This window comes from Dermacentor albipictus, chromosome 10, assembly GCF_038994185.2.
Source record: "Dermacentor albipictus isolate Rhodes 1998 colony chromosome 10, USDA_Dalb.pri_finalv2, whole genome shotgun sequence".
NCBI classification, from domain to species: Eukaryota; Metazoa; Arthropoda; class Arachnida; order Ixodida; family Ixodidae; genus Dermacentor; species Dermacentor albipictus.
In genome coordinates this window covers 69,252,077-69,274,407 of record NC_091830.1, presented here as the reverse complement: position 1 = coordinate 69,274,407, position 22,331 = coordinate 69,252,077, and the positions used below count along the sequence as shown (strand labels likewise).

General features: G+C 51.8%; 1 protein-coding gene across 2 annotated transcripts in view; it reads right to left on the bottom strand.

Moving 5' to 3' along the window:
- The window catches only part of MESR3 (misexpression suppressor of ras 3), a 271,058-nt gene that overhangs the window by 71,974 nt on the left and 176,753 nt on the right, over positions 1 to 22,331 (bottom strand). Inside the window, exon 2 of one of the 2 annotated variants that reach the window (XM_065428837.2) lies at positions 8,480 to 8,549. The exons of the other annotated variant lie outside the window; for it this stretch is intronic. The gene's annotated coding sequence lies outside the window, so the exon portion shown is untranslated. The remainder of the gene's footprint in view (positions 1 to 8,479; positions 8,550 to 22,331) is intronic. 2 annotated transcript variants of the gene reach the window in all.

Genomic DNA, 22,331 nt, shown 5'->3' with positions numbered 1-22,331 from the left:
TGAGACCCGGCTATGTAGCTACGCGGCCGCAAGCGAGCGCACGAGTTGAGCCTCCGCTTTTGCAGCTGTTATGACGTCACATGGTAGCTACGCGGCCGCGCGCGGCGCAGCAAGGAAGAGCGTGGTTGTGCGGCTAGTATGCTTCGCATAAAAAAGTGCCGCGTGGTATCCGCGACTCTCACCATGGCGGAGCGACCGTAGCTGCGCATTTCGCTCGACCGTCGAGCACACGACGCGTTTATATCCCGGCGAGCGCCTTTGCCGACGCGATGCCTTTACACGCTGGGAAACCAACCAAACACGTATACCACATCGTTTCCCTCGAAGCGACGCATTTTCGAGCGAGGCCTTCGCGGCTCACTTGGAGCAGGAAGTCCTCGTTATTATACGCCCCGGAGGGAGTTCTTCACGGCCCGGTGGAGTACGAGGTAGACGGTAATATACGGAGGGAGAGCGCGCTGTAAAGTGACCACGCCTCTTCTTGGGACATCCGCGACATTCTTGGCGCATTTTATACATAAACCTGTACATAATTGCGGCGGCCCAGACACAAAACCAAGACCAAGTGGCGACAATATGTAGCAGGCGCGATACGGTGCTATGCGCTGAAGAGAAGGCGAATACAGGGACAAAGTGGCGGCTATGTAGGCGTTATTTAGGAACAAAACGTAGGCACTGATTTTGCAGCGGGGGAAAGTGTGTTTCACAGACCACTTCGCACGTATGGTCTTCTCGCTCTTTGAGCTGACAATGACGACACCCCATCGATCTCGAACCCCGTCTCTCCCACAATTCGCACGTCTGCTAGTGGCCTGTTCGTCACTGGTTCGCCAAACATGAAGGTATCGAAAGATTTGCCGTACAGAGCAAGAAAAGTTGAAAAAAAAGAAGAATAGTAAAGCCCTGGATCGCGCTGAAACTGCAACAATGACTGAAACCGTGAGAGTAGTAAGGGTTCAGAGTGTCCAGACATTCCACATATTACCCGAGCAGGCCTACATCATTCCCAAGTAATCTCCACCAAAGCGATATCACTCCTCAGTGGAGCCGTGGTAACAGCTTTTATTTTTTTATTTATTTTTTTTTAACAGACTGTACGTGGCTACCTTGTAAGTAATCCAGTTGCAGTCGTAAGACGCTCGCTAGCGGAAAGCGCCGCTCGCTCAGACTTTGCCAGTGGAATTCCGACATTAAATTATCCTTCTCTCTTTCTCTCTCGATACCTACATACCTTAACATACGAACCAGGTAGAACAGAGCTGTTCTACCTATACTCGCGGACAACATTCTGTGTCAATGAAGGGAAAGCTACGGAGGCAAAGTGCGCACAAGTGAGACCGCTTCTGAAAAAAAAAAAAAAAGAGTCCCGTGTTTTCATCGACGCTAGTTTAGGCTGGAGTAGAGATAGCCTAAACACCCTATTAGCAACAGTTGAATAAGATATAGTGCTCCACTAAGTAATAAGACATAATGCTCCGCTGGACGTAAAGGTTTCCTTCATATTGCGGCTTTTCCCTTCCGCGTCTGCGCAAACGCGAGACCGTCGCACGCGCGAAGCTGCGTCGATTCAGCGTCTGTTCCGAGCGAGAGCAAAAGCACCGTCAAAGGCTGCCGGACTACTTGGCGTAGTAACACAAGTGCAGCAGCCACGCGCCCGTAGCTTTCCCTTCATTGCCGCAGAAACTTGTCCGCGAGCAATGCCTCCTTTACTAGATGCCTGCCGCGTTGTGCGGTACTTCGCTTCCGGGCCCTCTCCCATTTCTCTCCTCCGCGAAGAGGCAACGAGCGCCTCTCATGGCGAACGCCTGCAACTTGCAATCACGTGCTGCGGCCTCTGAGATTAACGTGGCATCTGTCACCGTCTCGGAGGCCCGCGATAACGCTCGCTAACAGACGCCCGCGCATTTAACGCGCCGGCGGATGCATTCAGCCGCCGCTGCCACATCCGCCGGAAGTTGAAAAGGCAATGAGCGCCGCCTCACGGAATTTATGCTGAACCAACTTCAACTAAGGGAACCACCGCTACAACAGGAAAGCGAGCAACGCGGCGGGCATCTAGTAAAGGAGGCAGTGCGACGAGTATAGTTCGTATCGTAGCCCTACAAAATCCTTCTCAGGCGTATTATATCCGGCGTATTATTAAATCTCTCTCTCTCTCTCTCTCTCTCTCGCTCGTTTTGCTTCTTAACGAAGTGCATAGCGGTGTCCCAAGTGTCAACCCACTGCTTCTGTCGGCGTCGCCGTCCCAGAACACTGGTCAAGCGGGTCAGCAAGAAGGACGCGGAGGAGCTACTCATGACGTCCCAGGGCGGCGTGCAGGCGATGAGGGAGACCGGCTGTCGTCGCTCAAGACGACGGAAGCACGCCGCTGATGTTTTGCTGGCAGCCGGTCCCCGTGGGCGGAAATCTGGATCACGGTCGCCGGCGTCGGCCAAGTCCTTCGTTCGCGTTCGCAAGAGGGCTACTTGTGCCCAGAGTATTGAAAGCGTACGACGATATCGGTATACGCCGAAGCCCGGCCCAAGACTAATGTTACGGGGAGAGGAAAAAAAAAAAGAACAGATTGACAAGTTATCGACAACGCGCGGTGCCATAGTCGGGACGAACCAAAGCGCTTGCGATTGTTGTGGCCTCGACGAACTGGCGTGCGGCCTCGCGCGTCCATCGTGTTCGCAACTCGAAATGCCGCGACTCTGAACGAGGGACGTTTAATTCCACGCGACACAAAAATCAATAAACAAGTTAACAATGCACAATACAATCTGTTTCAATCTTTCTCGTGGAATGTGTGACGTCGAGCTCAATTTTCGCAGCACTGACCAGCACTGCGACATCACCACGCGGCAGACGGCGTTCACTTTACTTCCCATTTACCCGGGTCTGAGCAGAAACACCCCCCCCCCCCCCCCGTTCTGCATTAATTATTCGATAGCGGGCATGAATCTCTGGCTTCCGTGTCAGCATAGGTCCCTCGCTTTCTCGCTGTCCGGAAGCGTGGCGGTGGCAATACTCCAAAGATGCGCACCAGTTGCATCATCACGGTCATCATCATCATAATCATCATCATCATCACTTTCCCCAAGTCTGGTAAGAGTGCTCTAAGCGACGTGCCGTACGCACCTTCGTTAGCAGGCGCCCACCTTTATCAGTCATCAATGATGCGCCGGTCTAATCGGCGTGCTCAGAGCTGCACCCGGAAAACGGCAGCGCCATGGGCTTGGCCAAGCAGCACGCGCAATTTGCACGTACACATTCCTGCCCTTCCCGTGAATGTGCACGAGGGAAAGGCGTGCGGTCTTAGCTTGCAGTTTTCGCGAATGTAGTCTCGCAAAATGGGAGGCAATACACCTGCGCACAGGCTATCTTCGACCATCCGTTTGCCCATCAGTATCAAACAGCTTAAATGTCTAATGTTATACGCAACTATCCAACTGTTCATCTACCTATATCTGTATATCCAAATTTGTATAAGTAACCTGTCACTAGTTGTTGCTAGGCTAGTTTGTTCATAGTGATTAGGGCGTCGTGAAACGCGAAATAAAAGGAGTAAAGTTCCCGTACTTCCTTGTGCCTGTCCAATGTATCCTATCCCATGTTTTAGCTTACATTGTTTCGCGTCTTAACTACACCGTGATGAACTATAAGAACCTGCCTGTCAAGCAATTGTTAATTCCCTCTGCCCAACTACACATTCGTCCATTTGTCAGTCTATACCTATATATTCATATCTAGCGCATACACATCTAGGTATGCAAAGATGCGTCCGTCGTTCTGTCTCTCGCCCCTGAGCTTTTCTTCCGTTACTTTTTTTTTTCACCTGAGACAGGCATGCAGTTGACAGCATACCAGCGCCACAGCTGTAGGGCTTAGCGCTCGTCCTGCCGTCTTCTCTGCCTGTGTCCCTGTTATTTGCGCCAGTCTTTTGATTAAAGAGAGCACGTCAGCGCGCCGATGCGGCCCCCTTTTTCCCGTCTCGGCCGTCGACGTCGAGACGTAACGTTGGTCGAGACTGCGTTCGCATAACGATCGCGTGCAAACCGGCCTTTCGGTCGCCGATAGCTCGCGGGGAACGCGTAGCGGTCGCGGGTCTCACTCTCGGAGGAGTCGGTCGGCACAACAAGAAGTTATTCTTGAAAAAAAGAAAAAAGAAAACAGGTCTCCATGGTATATTATCTATCTTTCTTACTCTTTTGGCTGCCCCTCTTCGTGCAAATGCGATGTCGAGGGTTTGGCATAGAAGGCTGCCAGAGAAAAGAAAAAAAAGACAGACGAAGGTGTCCTTCCTCCCCCCCCCTCCTCCACCCCCCACCCCCCGCGTAGTTCTTTGTTGGAACAATTGGCGCCAAGATCATCGTTATCACCAATCTCTGTGTGTCGAATGAAACGCAGGGCTACGTTAAGAGGACTAAACGCAGGGATCACGTGAAGAGGTCGAAAACGGTTGCTTCGAGCAGCTTCATTCCACCTCTCGGCGGACACGAAAAAAAAAAATTACAAACGTAATCGACGGCACGGCACGCGGCAAATTATGGTGAAAAAAACAAATTCGGAAGTTTACCACCACGCCTCTTCGCAAACCCCGACGGGTGATGCGAGAGGTCCCTCACCGACTTTGTCAAGGAAGTGCGCGCACATCTCGCGCCCCTTGACCAACGCGTCCAGCGCGGCTCGTTCTGTCGACAACGCTAAGCACGGCCGGCCGATCGGGTGCGTCGCGCATTGGGGGAGAGCACAGCTATACCCGTGTGTGCGGGGCGTGGATGGATGGATGGATGGATGGATGGATGGATGGACGGACGGACAGACAGACAGACAGACAGACAGACAGACAGACAGACAGACAGACGGACAGACGGACAGACGGACAGACAGACAGACAGACAGACAGACAGACAGACGGACAGACGGACAGACGGACAGACGGACAGACGGACAGACGGACAGACGGACAGACAGACAGACAGACAGACGGACAGACGGACAGACGGACAGACGGACAGACGGACAGACGGACAGACAGACAGACAGACAGACAGACAGACAGACAGACAGACAGACAGACAGACAGACAGACAGACGGACAGACGGACAGACGGACAGACAGACAGACAGACAGACAGACAGACAGACAGACAGACAGACAGACAGACAGACAGACAGACAGACAGACAGAGACAGACAGAGACAGACAGACGGACAGACGGACAGACAGACAGACGGACGGACGGATAAAACTTTATTGGATCTATTTAAATGTGGTTGGGCTCCTAGACGTCCGGGAGCCCCCTGGCCGACATCTCTAGGCAAGCACGGTCCACCAGCCAGAGCTGGTCATGCGAGCAAGTAGCCCGAAGAGCGGCCTTCCACGAGGAAAAGGAAGGGTTGGGAATAGGCTCTACCGCGATGGGCGTGGGGCAGCTCCACAGACAGTGGAAAAGATCTGCCCGGGGCGCTCGACAGGTGGTACATTGTAGACGTGCGGGGGCCAGAGAACGCAAGGGCCGAAGCTAGTCATCTCCGCCCGTAGGAGACACACCTCTATTGAACGTACACGCGCCACACACACAGCATCACGTGACACCGCAGGGTGCGCGCTATTCTGGCAACCAAATGAATATGCGAGCACACCCGAGAGAGGGCAAGACGTGAGTCAGCACTCGTGGCACCCGTTCGGCTCCTCTGTGCACGGGGGATTCCAAAAGGGGAGGAAAAGACAGGCTGCTTAATGCGAACAAGGAATATACTTGGAGGCGCACTTCCCGTCCGCGTTAAGTTCAAGCACGAGCAAGTCAAAGTGAAGGGGGGAGGGGGGGGGGGACACGTCGCTGAGCTTTCACGTCTATCGTCGGTCTGAGTAATGCGCCGGCGTTATTCGGAACATTTTTACCCGGTTGTACCATCACGGGGCAATAGCGTGTGTTTACCAGTCGCGGCCGTGCTTAGCCGCGACGCCGCTTCGTACTCAAGCAAACACGCTTAGTAATCGAGCGTTACATTTCCCCGGTACCTTGGTCCACTCAACGCCACCATGACATTACGTAGATTTGAGAGAAGCGCTGGCTTGTCGCTTTAAAATTTATCCTAAAGCTAACAGAACACAAAATGTTTGTTTCCCCCGAGAGATGTACGCGTGTTTTCTGACATCGTCACTGACGACGTTACGCAGAGGACGCCTCATCATGATCAGCTGCAGCCTATTTTATGTGCACTGCAGGAGGAAAGCCTCTCCTTGCGATCCCCAATTACCCCTCTCTCCTGAGCCAACCGATTCCAACTTGCGTCTGCGAATTTCCCAATTTCATCGCCCCACTAGTTTTCTCACGTCATCGACTGCGCTTCCCTTGTCTAGGCACCCACTCTATAGCCCTAATGGTCCACCGGTTATCCGCCTTACGCATTACACGGCCTGGTCAGCTTCATTTATTTTTCTCTTAACGTCAACTAGAGTATCGGCTATCCCCGTTTGCTGTCTGATCGACACCGCTCTCTTCCCGTCTCTCAACGTTACGCCTAACATTCTTCGTTCCATCGCTCCTTGCGTGGTCCGTAACTTGTTCTCCAGCTTATTTGTCAACCTGCAAGTTTCTGCCCGATATACTATAGCAGCGGTAGAACGCACTGACTGTACAGCTTACTTTCTCTGCACGTTCGCAAGTCCGCTCTACAATACAGAAACTCCTGCCCATGGTGCGGAGAAATACCAACTCTTTACCACATAACATGGGAATGTAAGCATAACTACATATTCCGTAAACATAAAAACCCGAGTGCGGAGCAATGGGAGGGCCTGCTCACCAGCAGCGAGCTCACCGCCCAAAGGGCAATGGTGCAGCACGCGTGCGAAGTGGCCAGGCTCAGTGGAGCCCTGGAATAGGGGCACACCCGTGCTGAAGAGCCAGGCAGCAAGCGCAAGACGGCTCACCGCTAAACCCCTCGATAGAATCAATAAAGTTTTTCTTTATCTCTCTCTCTCTCTCTATTCCTCTTTCTTTTTATCTTTCTTTCTTTTTTTTCTTTCTTTTTCTTTTTCAGCTGCCACGCTCTAAAGGGCTGAGCAGACGCTTTCCTCTCTTTCACGCACCTCAAAGCGAGTCGTGTACCAGGGCCTCGAGCCCAGAGTTTGAAAGCGAAACACGGCCCACGAAAGTATAATTTGACGCCGATTCATTACACTTTACCCTTTAACAGGTCTATATTTCTCGCAATCTGTAGATAACAAACTACGCTAAAACATCCCGTGATGCCCTGCGACATGGAAAGACATGCTAATGGACGCGTGCTGAATACATGCGCGAAAACAAATCAGTGCGAAACCTAGCGCGGTAAGACGAGTCTAGCGAGTTCCCTGTGTCACTTCCAAGGTTGATTATAAATATCCACCACTTCGAGTAAAGGTGCGGTTAGAGTATAGGTATACTTATAGTAAAAATATGTTTCAAACAGACGTTGTGAAACTTGTGAAACACACGAAACATTTCAATGAGACGATTCCGTTGCTTGAACGCTTACCGGGGGACGGGGGGAAGGGGGGGGGGGGGGGTATATACCTTCGTATTTCCCAAACGCGCGGTCGCTTCAACAACGCCGCATGGCCAAATCTCAGTGGTGCGACAAAGCACCGCTTCACGTGACCTCAATCCACCCTTTATCAAAGTGACAAGTTATCGCAGGCTCTGCCGTTCACGTGATCTCGGCGCTTGTCCCCTTACATTACGCGCTCTCAACGAAATTTGTTGAAACCAAGGTCCCACGATTGTAGTCTTGCCCGAGAGGCATATACCACGGCTACCTCGCATGAATATTGTCTGTGAGAACTATACGACGCGATATACACAGAGTGCAAAGAGCTATTAATTTAATTAATTTAATCATGGGGTTTTACGTGCCAAAACCACTTTCTGATTATGAGGCACACCGTAGAGGAGGACTCCGGAAATTTCGACCGCCTGGGGTTCTTTAACGTGCACCTAAATCTAAGTACACGGGTGTTTTCGCATTTCGCCCCCATCGAAATGCGGCCGCCGTGGCCGGGATTCGATCCCGCGACCTCGTGCTCGGCAACCTAACACCATAGCCACTGAGCAACCACGGCGGGTAGTGCAAAGAGCTATATTTGCGTCAAAGACACACACACACACACACACACACACACACACACACACACACACACACACACACATATATATATATATATATATATATATATATATATATATATATATATATATATATATATATATATATATATATATATATATAACGTGGACAATCGTTTAGACCACGAAATGGCTACAGTTGCCTTCCTACATGATAGCGCGAACATGTGCTCATGCCGTACATGACCTAGCATGTCCAAAAGCCGTCCCATTCGCTGCGCCGAGTGTCTCCAGACACGGCTCTCGCCCGACACCTTCACCGCAACGAAAAGTCACAAACAGGCGGTTTCGATAACAAGCAGCGCGCCACACCGATCACTCACGTGTTGCACGAGCCGCCCTGCATCGGCGATCGTTTCGAAGAAGACGCGAAGGGTCAGCGCAAGCACTCACCTGCAAAGACAACAGAGATGCGTACTTTTTTAAACACGCCGCGCACACAACAGTGTTCTTGCTCTTTTTTTTTTCAAATCGATATAAACAACACATGCATGTTTGTGCAACTTTTATACCACTGTACATATACAGAATGACGCGCACGAAGCGTCGCGACAGATGTTTTCGCTGTCACACACACACGTATATACAAAGCACACAAACTGAGTCATGGACCAGCATCCGTGCACTGTACAAAGAACGGCCGCCAATCTATATAGCTTTAGTTCTGTGGATTGCAGCAAGGCAAACTTATAATAATAATAATAATAATAATAATAATAAAGAAACGCTGAAACGATAGACGAGTGGGGCCCCATGCAATGCAGCTGGTGCAACAATGACGGTGCGAGTTTGTTGTCCCTTAAACCAACGGGCATGCGTCTATACTCATCCGAAACATTGAGCTTCAGTTGAGACTATATACAGGATACCCACATGCTCGAGAGACCACCAGGGTCGCACGACTGAACTTGGAACACTTCTTCACCCATCGTTCTTGACTTCACGCGGGTGTGAAGCTTTACGTTCGTGCTTAGTTATAATTTCCATAGCGTAGGGAAAACTAACACAATAAATAAAAAGAACGCAGAACGGGAGACTCGCAGAATTACCATCAGGCGGCTTTGACAAGGCTTTCTGTGCACTATAACTTAAGGCAGCCTTCCTCGAAAGAAAAGTATAAGGGAAGAAATATTTCAAAGAGCACATCTAGACTCATTTTATGACATTGTGCCGTATTACTTCGCTTTAATATGTCAGATTTCTAATAACATGTCCGCTGTTCAATGAGAAAGCACACATAGCATTCATCTGCAAAGTGGCTATCGTACATTGCTCATAAATTGAAGCTACGCGAAGCTGTGAGTGACAAGAGGGAAAATAATATCAATCATATGTTCCAAGCAGCCACCGCTATCGTATTCTCATAAGTTCTTTAACGTGCATCTATAGACAAAAACAAAAAAAGAACATTCCAGGTAAACGTGCGTTAAAGCCGTGTACAATGGAACCAGAATTACTCGAAACGCTTACTTCTACAATATATAGGCGCTTCATAATTTCCTCCGCTCTCCTTAGATTGCGATAACCACATGCGGTGCAGTTCCAGGACAATAAAGCGCACAATTTTAAACACAATTACACGCCATGGGACATCCGGCCACGGAATCATACGAGCGCGGTGGCACCGAATCACTTTGCCGCCATGTGGCACGCGCTCAACCGGCACATTATGCAAACGCGGACCCGTTGCTGCTCGCGTTAATTGCACACGCGCCCATTCCTCGGCGCGCAGTAATCGCTTAATTGCTACATCCAAACCGCGAGGCGTGTACCATACAGCTTCGAATCGTACACGCGTCTCCAGCTACCATGCAGAGGAATGCGCGAATGTGGTCGCGATATGGCCTCAGCACGTCCAACGGCTCCGCCGTCTGCTCGCCGAGTGAAGGGCAACCCGTTGTATAAGCAGCAAGCAAGCAAGCAAGCAAGCAGACGACAAGTCAGCCGCGAGTAACAAACACAAGGGTGCGCCACTGTTGCGATCCCGCGGCCAAACCCGCGCTACACTTGCACGGGAACGAACGGAACGCCGGCTGGCAGACGCCACTCGAATATGTAGAAGCGAAACTGGTGCCACCCACCCCGCCCCCGCGAGCTTAGTGAATGAAGAAGCGCGTGCGGTTACAGATAAGCGACATTCTTTTTCGTTATACAGGTCACTTCGTTGTGGAGGAGTGCGAACGGCAGTTCACTTTAGCCACGCGCTGACAGCAGAACGGCGAAAAAATAAAATTTGTTTCGAAAGGTGACAATTGCAAACGGATTCTTACAGAAACCCCAGACTCATGTACGCCATGTATCCGGACATGTAGTACACTGCAAACAGATGCATATCGCGTGGCGAGGTTGCCACACTTAATCACATGTTATGGGAATGTCAGCACATAACAAACAAGTCGGGCAGTGCCAACCCCTCCGTTTCTTCCACGGCCAGCCTCCGCTCGCGCTGGAAGACCGCACTGCTCAGCTCGAACCTGAAAGCGCAACTCCGGGCCGTCCAACGAGCCGAGGATGCCGCTTCGAGACAAGGTCTCGGAACCGCGTCAGCGGCGGGTGCCCAGACCCACCGAAAGACGCGGGACTCGAATCTCGTTGATTTGAAAATAAAAGTTCACGGTCTCGAAAGGTGACAGTGGCGGCACAAATGAACGCCCAAAAGTCGCGGTTCGCACGCACGGTCGCGAAAAGAACAACGCGGGAGACCTTTCGCCCGCCGTCTTCCAGGCGATCCCCAGTATATGACGAACTCGATGAAGCAAGCCCGCTCGGTCCATCTGGGTTTCAAGGTTAAGTGGCGACCTGGTGACAACGGAGGGAGACCCGTTCCTTCCTGGTACGCGTCTGCTTAGCCGGAGGCGGCGACGGGCTTTTTTCTCCGCTCTCCGCAAAAGCGTGCATGCAGTACGCGCCCCGTTTAGACCAAGACCGGCAGCCCTCGAGGCACCCAACGTTCGACTTTGCGCTCGGCATTCAAAGAAAGGCAAAACTAGGGGTCGCGCGCGTGCGCTCTTGCCCGCAATAGGAGCGGAGCGAGTCGCGCAGGCGAATTCCGAAGTAGATCGAGCACGCCAGATGCACCCGTCACGTGTGTACGGTGGCAGACGTTGCATTGACGGAGCGCAGTGCATACATCCCCGTAGCCTCGTGGTCACGATAAGAGTTTTCCCGCAGTGCATCGACGTTCGACCCCCAAGCGCGCGTTATCGGGTGTCGGCAGCTGAGCAAATGCGGCAGCAAATAAAAAAGAACGGGCCAACGGCGCTCCCTAACCGATCTCCGCTCCGAACAACGCGCTTAGCCGATACGTGCCGAGGAAAGCGAGCCGGGGGGAGCAAAGGGAGGATAAGACGGTTCCTCCCCTCTGTGCTCGTCGCTGGACGACGGGCCTGCGCTCGATCCGTTCGCTTTCTTCGACAGTCACGAACCACCCGCAAACAAAATAGAAAAACAAATGACCTCTGCACCGCACTTGAGTCGGCCTTCGGGCGGCGGAGGGCGACGTTGTTGAGGGAAAGCCGTATACGGCGAGGCACGTTGGAGCAGTGTATATACAGTGCTTGCGAGATAATCGTGCTCCCCGACACTCCCCGTACACGCGGGAGTTGGGTCTCGGGACGCTCGAGAGTGTGCCCGCGCGATCGTGCAAGCTATAAGCGACACAATGGTGAACTTGCATCGCCGTTTTGTGCGAGTTCGTGTTTTGTCTCCCGCTTGCGTTTGTTGTTGCGTCAGGGTTAGTGTTTGTCTCGTTCGGTGTCTGGTTATAACGCGCGTCTACAGGTTGTGCTGGCCCTGCAACAACGACAATGGTGAAGCCGCGGGGTATGCGAGACCGACGGGGGAAAGGTACAAAGGTGCAGCGACGCACCGCCGACGGCCTCGGTTGTAACGACCCGCAGGGGCGGTTTTGTCCGAAAGACGAACGCTGCCTCCCATTGAGTGCGGCCCGTTGAGTATACGTGCGGTCGCCGTGCAAGCAGCGATGACAACAAAACGTCGCGGCTGACGGCAGGCGATGTCGCTCCACCACGTATTCGTATACCGGCGTAACACCAGCGTTTCTCCTTAATTTCCCAGAAAAACGTAGCCCATACCGCGCCTGACGAAGATATCTGTTAAACTGATCATACAGTGTAAAGGGCAGGGCGCAAAGGTCAGGACAGAAGAAAAACACAAACGACAGGACCGGCGCCGGTGTTCTGCCCTGATCTTTCTGAGAACAAAGAAAAACTGCGCAAAAAACAAGACAGAGAAAGAACCACACGACACAGGTGCAGTGTCATGTGATTCTTCCTCCGTCTTGTTCTTTTTTGCGCAGTTTTTCTTTGTTCTCATAATGTCATACCAACTAGCCCCTCACCGTACGCTTCTGATCTTTCTGCCCTGCTGTTTACATATTCAAGCATGAACCAACTAGCCCAAGCAAGAATTTTTACTTGATATAGCTTTGTCTACACAGGCAGTTCACTCCGAGGTTTAGCTGCTACAAATGCTCGAACACTAACAAGGCCCTTCTGTAATTGCGCAGGACCGCGTGCCGGCATCAAAGAGGAGGTCGCGTCAGCAAGCATGGCCGCACCGAAGAGGACAGCTCGCACAGCTGCAATGGCGTCGTCGAACGCTGTGAAAGCCAATGAGCTGTCGCCGCACACGCGATAGACTGAGATGCAATGGATCACTGTCGAGGAATGCTCGGACACACGGGGCTGTCGTACAGACAACACGGGAAGTGTTGCACACTCCGCAGGCCAGCGGCGGTAAACGAGGGCATTGAACCTTTTGCGGATCAACGGAGCGTTAACGCAATCACCGGTCGCTATATAGGCGCTTGAGATACGCGGATTCCGTGAACACGTTGTGTTAAGTTAAAAGCGTGGAACAGAACGATTAGCATGCAGGTCGCGCTCAGCGTTACGCTGCCCAGCGCCGGAAAGAAAGTCAGATGGGGGTAGTTGGGTAATGATTCATTATGACGACGCAACACAAACCACAAGCGTGTCCGCAGGGGCGCTGACTCTCAACGGCATTTTGTCACACAAGATTCGCCTGCAAAATCATTGTGTGCGTGGCCTCGCTGACTGAAGCTTCACTCACAAAAAAAGCTCATATACGGTACGCTCGCATGGTTCTCTGCGGGTGTAGATGAGGCTAGACAATTGCCACGGACAACTCGTAAACTTCCGGCCCCGTGTTTGGCCGGCTATAACTCCTACGATCTTTCTGCAGAAAACTTGTTCGTAAGATCTGTGGACCACTTTTGACCAAAAGAAGCATGGTTTTTTGACGTTTTTACAGCGAAGCTGTCTGTGGCAAGGATCTGGAGAAAAAAAAATGTGTCCGAGATGCTGAAAAAAACAATGCGTCAGAGCGATGAACGCTGTTGGCCAAACAAACGTTTTAGTCTATGACGATGCGTGTCAAAACGTCAGTGATGTGGAAAGTGCAGGCTCAACGTAAAGGAATTGTTATTCGCACGCATTGCGTTAGCAGTCGCGGCGGTCGCGCTGAATGTTATTGACCATGTTATGGCGCATGACCTTCGTGACCATGCATAAAAAAAAAAAAAACGTGGGATGGTGGCGCTCCTTCGCTCCTATTGGAGAGCCGAAAAGCATAATAAACAAACGCAATAGTGCACCCACCAACAGTCGACTTGAACCTACAGCGCGCGCCGAAGGATTGTATCCTTCATATAGGGGATTGTACGCTTCCTGTTGGGACTGTTCGGAGTTGGATGCTACGCGGACGTCCATGTGTCGTTGGTCGTGCCTAGATTTAAACTTTGGCGAGGACGTGTCTAGAAGAGCAGTACAACCGATCGCGGTACACCACAGCGACCACAAAGCTATGGTCAGTCTGGTAACGAATGAGACAAAATAAAGACGATGACAAGCACGAAGAAGTTAGGTGTATGTGTATTTATTCAATCGACACAGCAATAACCATACCAATCAATGTAGTTGTCAACATAGTCATCCCAATACAGCTACGCTGGTTATCCTTCTTGGTTAGGGCACTAATTCTTTTCCTATAGGCAGCCCATGGGCTTAACTATAGACATAATTACAAGTCTGTAACAAGGAAAAACGCTCTGCAAGAAGACTGCAGACACTTAAATTCCCGTTTCTGAGGGCGACATTAGCGGGCTATCCAAATCCGGGCACTACGGCTTCTTTGGTGCGCCGCGGGTCACCGAGAAGTCAAGGATTCGAAAGAAGCACGCCAGCGCATACAGAAAAGCGTTCTTGCGGAGCGAAATCCGCAAGGACACGTAGTAAAAAAAAAGGCAGTGACTACAGTGACGGGGCCCGGCACTTTAACATCTGTACTACAGTGACGGGGCCCGGTACTTTAACATATGCGTGCACTACAGTGACGGGGCCCGGCACTTTAACATCTGTACTACAGTGACGGGGCCCGGCATTTTAACATATACACTACAGTGGCGGGGCCCGTCTCCTTAACCACAGACGGGACCGGCACTTTACGTCAACACTGTAGCGACGTCAATGTCCGCACAAGCTTCTTTCAAACATTCTATGCAAACAACTTCGAGCACTTCACGGCAGGCAGTGAACTTTATGAAGGTCTTGAGGAGCGACTCCGAAACCCCCTTATGAGGGAGGGGGCCGCCGCGAGCCGTTCCGACGTTGGGAAGGGCAGGCCGTGCCTGACCGCCTCCTCCCACTCTTCTTCTGTGGTGAGATGACCTTGGTCCCGTAACGAGGGACACCGCCAGAGCATGTGTTCTAAAGTGCAGAATGGATCTCCGCAATCCGGATACCTGCGCCGCACGGACGCGGCGTTAGGTTGCCCCTGTGATCCACCACGGCCGCCGCGAGCCGGTCGGACTAACCATATTGGGCGACGTCGACGAACGCGACCGATCGTGGATCGTCGGCGACGGATCCGAGAAGTACGGCCGCTCGGGCCCGGCGTGTGCCTACATTGCGTTGCGGGTGCACGTTGCGCGGGAACGGCGAGACCGTGACGGCCTCCCGCGACCACGCGTCGAGCACGCACCGCCTTTCCCTGACGGGTTAAAGTCCAGCGCCTCCAGGATCCGCCTCCCCGCAGGCGAAGAAGCGAGCCTGGCAACCTGGACTAACTTCTGTGACCCAACCTCATCGAAAGTGTTGTGGACCCCCAGCTGCATGAGCTTCTCGGTGCTGGCGCCTATGGGGATGCCAAGCACTTCACGGACCGCGGTATTTTATTCCAGTACTGTCCACAACACCACGTGAATTTCACAATGTCAGCAACTTCCGTGCAGTAATCGAATACATTGATTGCACACATACGGATCGAACGACCGCAATGGGTACTTGTCCACGAATGTACAATCTTTTGCGTATGCACTGTAACACGTATGATGATTATAATAAAGAAAGAAAGTTCACTCTAATGGAAGGCGAACGGTAAAAACATTTAAAAAGGCACGGCCCATGTTCCTGCTTGTGTAGCACCAGACAATGAATATTCTACTGAATTAAGAAAAAGAAGCAGCGGGTAATTGCTCGCTTAGAAGACCGATAAACATGCAGTTCGATGAAATTTGAGAAATAATGATATTGAAGCTTCCAAGACTTTAGAAGAAAAGAAAAAGAAAATTAAGACTGAATCATCGCGACGGAACATCACAAGTCGCTGTAGGCGTCGAAGACCCTAGCTATAACGAAATTATTTTTGAACAGCTCCGACAGTGTCCATGCAACAGTGGTAGCTTGCGTACTGTCAAGTGCTCATATGCTGCGGCATAAAGCTCACGGCACGGTGCGAAAACGTGCTCGGCGCGAAAGCGAAGCATTGCGCGAGGACATGCATGCAGACGCGAAGTCGGTCACCGCGAACCCGTGCGATCGCTGCATTGCAGCTTCATTCTGTTATGCTACATTTAGTTACACAGACAGCCATCCCACTATAAGAACATATTTCACATAGTTTTCTCAGCGATTGCTTACGTTTCACGCAAACCGGTTCGGTGGAATCGATTGCGGCGACCGCTCGCAGTGTCCCAGCTTACTGTACGTAGTAGGCAAAGAGATAGCGTTTGTAAACCATTCTGTGCTTTCTGTTTGTCCAACCCGCCGTGGTTGCTCAGTGGCTATGGTGTTAGGCTGCTGAGCACGAGGTCGCGGGATCGAATCCCGGCCACGGCGGCCGCATTTCGATGGGGGCGAAATGCGAAAACACCCGTGTACTTAGATTTAGGTGCACGTTAAAGAACCCCAGGTGGTCAAAATTTCCGGAGTCCCCCACTACGGCGTGCCTCATAATCAGAAAGTGGTTTTGGCACGTAAAACCCCATATATTATTATTATTATTTCTGTTTGTCCAACATGATTATTTTAAAGGTAGAATACTGCCATTTCGAGAGTACTTGCAAAATTGCTCAGGAGGGCTGCCGCGTAGTATGTTTATTTAACCTTTATTTAACGCCGACGCATGTGAGGCGCTTCCGACAGATGGTGACTCCGTAAGTCGTCCTCGCCCCCAATACCGACATCTTTATAGTGACGGCCCCGTCGGTGTAGTGTTGTTGTTAAAGCGACGGGCCCCGTCACCGTAGTGTGGATGTTAAAGTACCGGGCCCCGTCACTGTAGCGCAGATGTTAAAGTGCCGGGCCCCGTCACTGTAGTCACCACCAAAAAAAAACGAAAGCGAGAGAGAGGGGTCGGCGAGACGAATCCACGTCGGCAGAAAGGGCAGCGGAACAAACAGTCGGCACATCGTCGCCAAAGAGAGGCGGATTGCGCCACGCCGGAGGATGATGACGCATGGTGCGGGTGGTGGTGGTGGTGGTAGCCTTCGCCGTTTCTCCAGACGACGGCCGCCCTTTTCGCAAACGTTCCATGGGAGTGTTCATCGGGCGTGGAAGGACAGTCGGGGGAGGGGGGGGGGAGGGGGGTTGACGTGCCAAGGTCAGACGCTCGCTCCCCCACCGCGGCCGACGCCGGCTGCGTTGTTTGTCTTGACGAAAGAATGGAACGGACCCGCCTCGTTCTGCGGCCGAACCACAGCGGAGTCCCCTTGTGTGGCGAAGATGACGGTCCCCCCACGAACGGAGTTCCCTTTGTTTCTTCTTCCTTTTTTGCTTCGCCGCATTCGTGCTAACGCCTCACTTTCCGATGGAGGCAAGCGCAGTGCTAGCGGACACACAGCGTGAGGAGCAGTGGAGCGCTACTACTGCCCAAGCTACACTGTACTTTGTCTTCGCAACAACAACAACAAAACCGACCACAGTACCAAAAAAGAAAGTATGCGGGCCAATCTTCTCAATTTATGTTGGCTAGAAACACGCGCGTCGTCCGAGCTTCATTAGAGAGCTTTAGTGTAGGGAACGCAAGCGACTTGCGTACGTAACTACTAGGGGGACAGTACTGCCCATGCGCAGAACCGTCTGCGCATGCGCAGTACCGTCGCCCCTAGTTCTTGCGTACGCAAGCCGCTTGCGTCCCCTAAACTAAAGCTGTCTATTGTACGCACGTTATGACTGCACGAGAGAACCGCAACGGACGTGCGCAGCGTAACCCAGGAAGTCCGCACAGATACAATAGATATCCGTTGTCGCCGCAATGTGAGAAACAAGCGCGAAAAGCAGCCGAGACAATTTTTGCCGGGTGTTTTTGAAGAGAACCGTCAACCGATGGTTAACCATACGAGCCGGTTGCTTCACGAACACCGCATAACGCGCAGCCTAGACTTACGCACGGGACATCAAATCACACTCGCGTGTCATACTACCTCGTTTATGGCCTGTCCGTAAATTACGTTTCACGCCAACAGTACCGTTGAAGGGCACAACGCATGCCTGCCTCGAAGAGGATGGGATGCGAAGGCCACCGACAAGACTAATGACGAAGGCGCCCGCTTTTTTTTTCTTTTTTTTTTGCGTGCTTAGGCGGCAATGAGCTGAACGAAGCGCGCGTGAGACCCCGAGGCCCACGCGATTTACAAATTTGTACTGCTGCGCGGATCTTCCAAGAGTGGCCGAGTACTGAGTACTAGAGTACTAGGTTTCGTCAGTGGTCTGTATTTTCCTAAGCTTGTCGATTATAGGCCGCAATATATCCACCCAGCTTATCCCAAGGTTTGACTGATACAGTAAGTACACGCAAGCGAGGCCAACAGCTCCCTCTCACTCGAACGTGTAGATTGCCACTCAACGACGTCAAGGTAACGGTCCTCCAAACGGACCACTTGCTATAGAAACACGCAGGTGCCGATCACGCTTCTGTATGACGCGTCCGTGCGGATCATCAGAGCTGAAGTATCTGGCGAGACAGAGGAGGAGGAGGCCCCACAGATACAACGAACGTAACTACAAGGATGCGATTGCATCCATTGTGATAGTGCAGCGCGTATACGACTTCCAGACCGTGTACACAATGGCACGTGCTTGACACGATTGATCCGCGACTGGGCCGTCCGCTTGAAAGTACGAGTCCGGCCCACTTAGCTATCGGCGAGGACAGTTGCCGAAATGAGGACACTTGTCCCGGTAAGTCGTCGATTGCAACCGCTGACGCTGTTTGACGCAAAAGAGCAATTCGGCGGGCACTGAGAAAGGAATGCGCAATTATAGAAAAGTCGGCGCTTTAGATGCCTTAAACGGTGGCTGTTATTGGTCACCCAAACAAATTATAAAGGTCCCACGAACACTTGTTCAGCAGTGCGATCGCTCCAAGCGCGAAACCCTTGCAGCGGCAGCGTATAGTGTGCTGTCTACGATGATGTAGGCTCATCATCATGATCAGCCTATTTAAGTGAGCTGAATTATGAATGTCTATCACGGGTCCTCCTATCTCTCTATCAGTACATCGTGCGTCAGTTCACTGTATGCTATGCCTGCAAATTTCTTAACCATAATATCTAATACATGATCAACCTCGTCTACACTGTCTCGCCTTTCCTTTCGGTATCCATTGTACTGCTTTAAGACTACCAGTTACCTACCTGCTCTAAGCATTAGATGATCTGATTGTGATGAAGATCCTTAAGTCCACCGCCGCAGTATCTGCAGAGGCTGTGGCATTGCGCTTCTGTGCTCGACGTCGGTATGTTCGATTCCAGCCGCGACAGCCGCATTCCGGTGGGAGCGAAATGCAAAACGTTCCCTTTCTTTCTTTTCAAGTCGAAAACCTTAGATCTGTTTCAAGGTGGCGTTGTGAGGCACAGAAAATATGTGCCCCACGGAAGGCCAGAAGCGAACCAAATCATGTCCAGCAGTGTATAAGAGATGATTAATAATTAGCAAAGTTAACGATTTCTTAGCGATATGATTATGGTGGATTAAGGTAAATTAAGGTGGATTAAGGTGTGCCAAGGAGGATTAGGGTAGATTAAGGTGGAATAATGTCGATTAAAGTGGATTAGGGAGGATTAAATTCGATTAAGGTGAATTACGGTATGCTTTACAAGGTTTTCGCCGTCACGTCTCAGGCAATAGCTTAGGACAAATGGCATTTTTTTCTGGATCAGGCGCCAATTCCAGCTTCGAAAAAAATTACTTTCTTGGGCGGAAATTAAGATGTCAATTGTGCGCGGCCTTTTCTGCGGTAGCCCACAAGGCATGTCGCGGCAGTGTGTTTTGAGGACACGGGCCTTCCTGAGTGCAAGCTTTGGCATCCCTTCTCCATGCTTGAACTGCGATGTTCGCATGAGCTGCCATTCTGTCATTACCAGAAGGTCACCAACAGGTACATAGCCTCTCTTTGCCTTGAATGTGTGTGCGTACGCGGCTTGTCTCCTGCTCGACTTAACTGCGTAGTAAGTGCATAGAACTCACACAGTGAAACATTTATCAAGCCACATACACTTGACTTTAATTACGGTTTTCCACTCACGGTTCTCTATTCCATGAAACAATGGTGAAAGAGAGCACGTCGTTGTCAGACGCCTTCAGCGAAGCGCTAAATCTTGCCATCGCTTTCTGTGCTTAGACACTTTCCCTAGGCCGGATGTCTTCGAGATCGAAACATTAAAAATTGTGGTCTCCACGAAAACAGTAGGAGCTCTCCTCAGTTAGTACTCCCGAAACGTCTAAATGAACGAAACCTAATGTTGCTAGCACAAATTACAGAATACTTGCAACTGGCAGCACCATGCTAAACGCATCGAGGCGGCTTCACTGAAATTCAATGCTTTCGTTGATCCCGCGCCCATGCAGTTCCGAAGCTGCATAGTACACGTCCCCTTTCAACAGGGAACCAACACACAATGGGAAAACTGCCTGCAAAGTTCCGAGCAGCGTCGCTGCCCAAATCTCGCGCACGTTACAAGACGAGCGCGCAAGCGGCCACACAGCGACGCCAACACCACGATGCGCCCTCTCTGTTCTCTCAAAGTTTCGCTCTCCTTCAGAGGCCCGGTGTCCTCCCCCTCGTGGGGCGCTCCGCTTCGCTCGAGCACGCTCGAACACCGCACGCGAACCGAAACGCCATCCACGAGGGAGGCGCCACTTGATCGACGAGCGCGGGGGCCTACAGAGCAAGCCGCACGGAGATGCGACAGCCTCGCTTTGAGCGCGTGTCCTTCGCGTTTCCTTTGATCTGCCTCGACCGCCGCCACGCGCTGCTTTGTCTCTGGGCAGACGGCGCGCTCTGCGGGCGGGCGAGGGCCGACGCCTCCGAGACACCCGGCACGTTTATAATTGGGTCCTGTACGCGCGCCGCTGTTCAGGCGAGCTACAAGATGATGGAGCCTCCCCGCGCTACCAACCTCCCTCCCCCTCCACCCCCTACACTTCTCACGTGACCCCTCACTGATGTCAAGGTCGCAAGGAATGCGACCCGCTGGTCCCCCCCCCCCCTACTCACTGCCCTCCTTTGGTTAATGGTGTGTCGGTGCTTCCAAGGTCGCACAGGACACCAAATACGGGTCAGAGGCCTAATCCCTGGACGAGCCACGTGGCTGGCTCGCGTCCCGCATGTGCCCTTAATCCGGCCAGCTATTTCTCTAATCCTCTCCTCATAATGTGCGAGCATAACACTACGTGTCTGGGTGACCCGCAGAATTTGTTGCCGCCACAAGTGGCGGCAATGCGGAGTTTGCAGGTGTGCGTGGCGCAGTTCCCGGCACTATAGGTGAGGGGTTTTTTTTTCTTTTTTTTTTAATGCGCGCAACCGTTTGGTGCGCCCACTGCCGGCGGCACTGAAAGCTCGCGCGGCATCTCGTGGAAGAACTTTCAAAGTGAGACACGCAGCTGCGCGGTCTAGAGGAAAACCACGATCTGCGTCTGAATCGATGCACACTGCACGCGCCTGTGTTCAAATGCGACGGTTGATGCTTCGGCTTGCTTATTAATACGCCATAGTGTACTACTGCACGGCACGGCGACACAGAAGAAACACGATGCTGCACGTGGACCTGTTGAAACATGCTACTGCGCGTGTACACACAGGAACACGGCATTCTGGAAGTTGGACTGAGTCGGCATAATACAAGCATGCTAAAACTATGGACGGCGAAACGACACCAGTTATGTCGTCGACACCAGTGTCGTCTATTCCTGCTTGTCTTCACTGTGTCCGTGTTTGTGCGCTGCTTCACCAGCAAGCAGGGGCGTAGCCAGGGGGGGGGCTTATGGGGCTTCAGCCCCCCCCGAAATTTTTTCGTGCTGTCCATGCACCGCCGACCAAAGCGACCCCCGGCGCCGGAAATCACTCTGGATTTTGTCTAGAATGTCTTTTTGACGCTCGAAAAGACATTTAACCACGAAGATTGCGAACTCGGGCTGGATCTCGTGGCAACGCCCATACACCGGCAGTCACATAACGCCAAGCAGTCCCATCCGAGCACAATGTTTCAAGGGCGCTTTGATGGTGAGCGGGCTCGCCGCGGCATCTCACTGAGGCCACGGAATCTATGGAGCGCATGGATATCAATTGCGAAACTTTATGGGTATAAATCTCATAAGCTCTTGATGTGAAACGTGCATTGACATTTCCAAAGTCGTGCTTTAAATTTTCAATTGCGGAACTTTGTGGGTTTAATGTTATAAACATTTGACGCCAAAGGTCCATTGACTCTTCTAAAGTTTTACATCGGAACATACAACGAGACAAGCCAAATCAACACACTAGCAGACGAGTTGACAAAGCACGCAGCGAGGTCCAATGAGACGATGCGTTGGGGTGGTTCATTTGTGCCGTCATGTCGCATAAAAAAATATC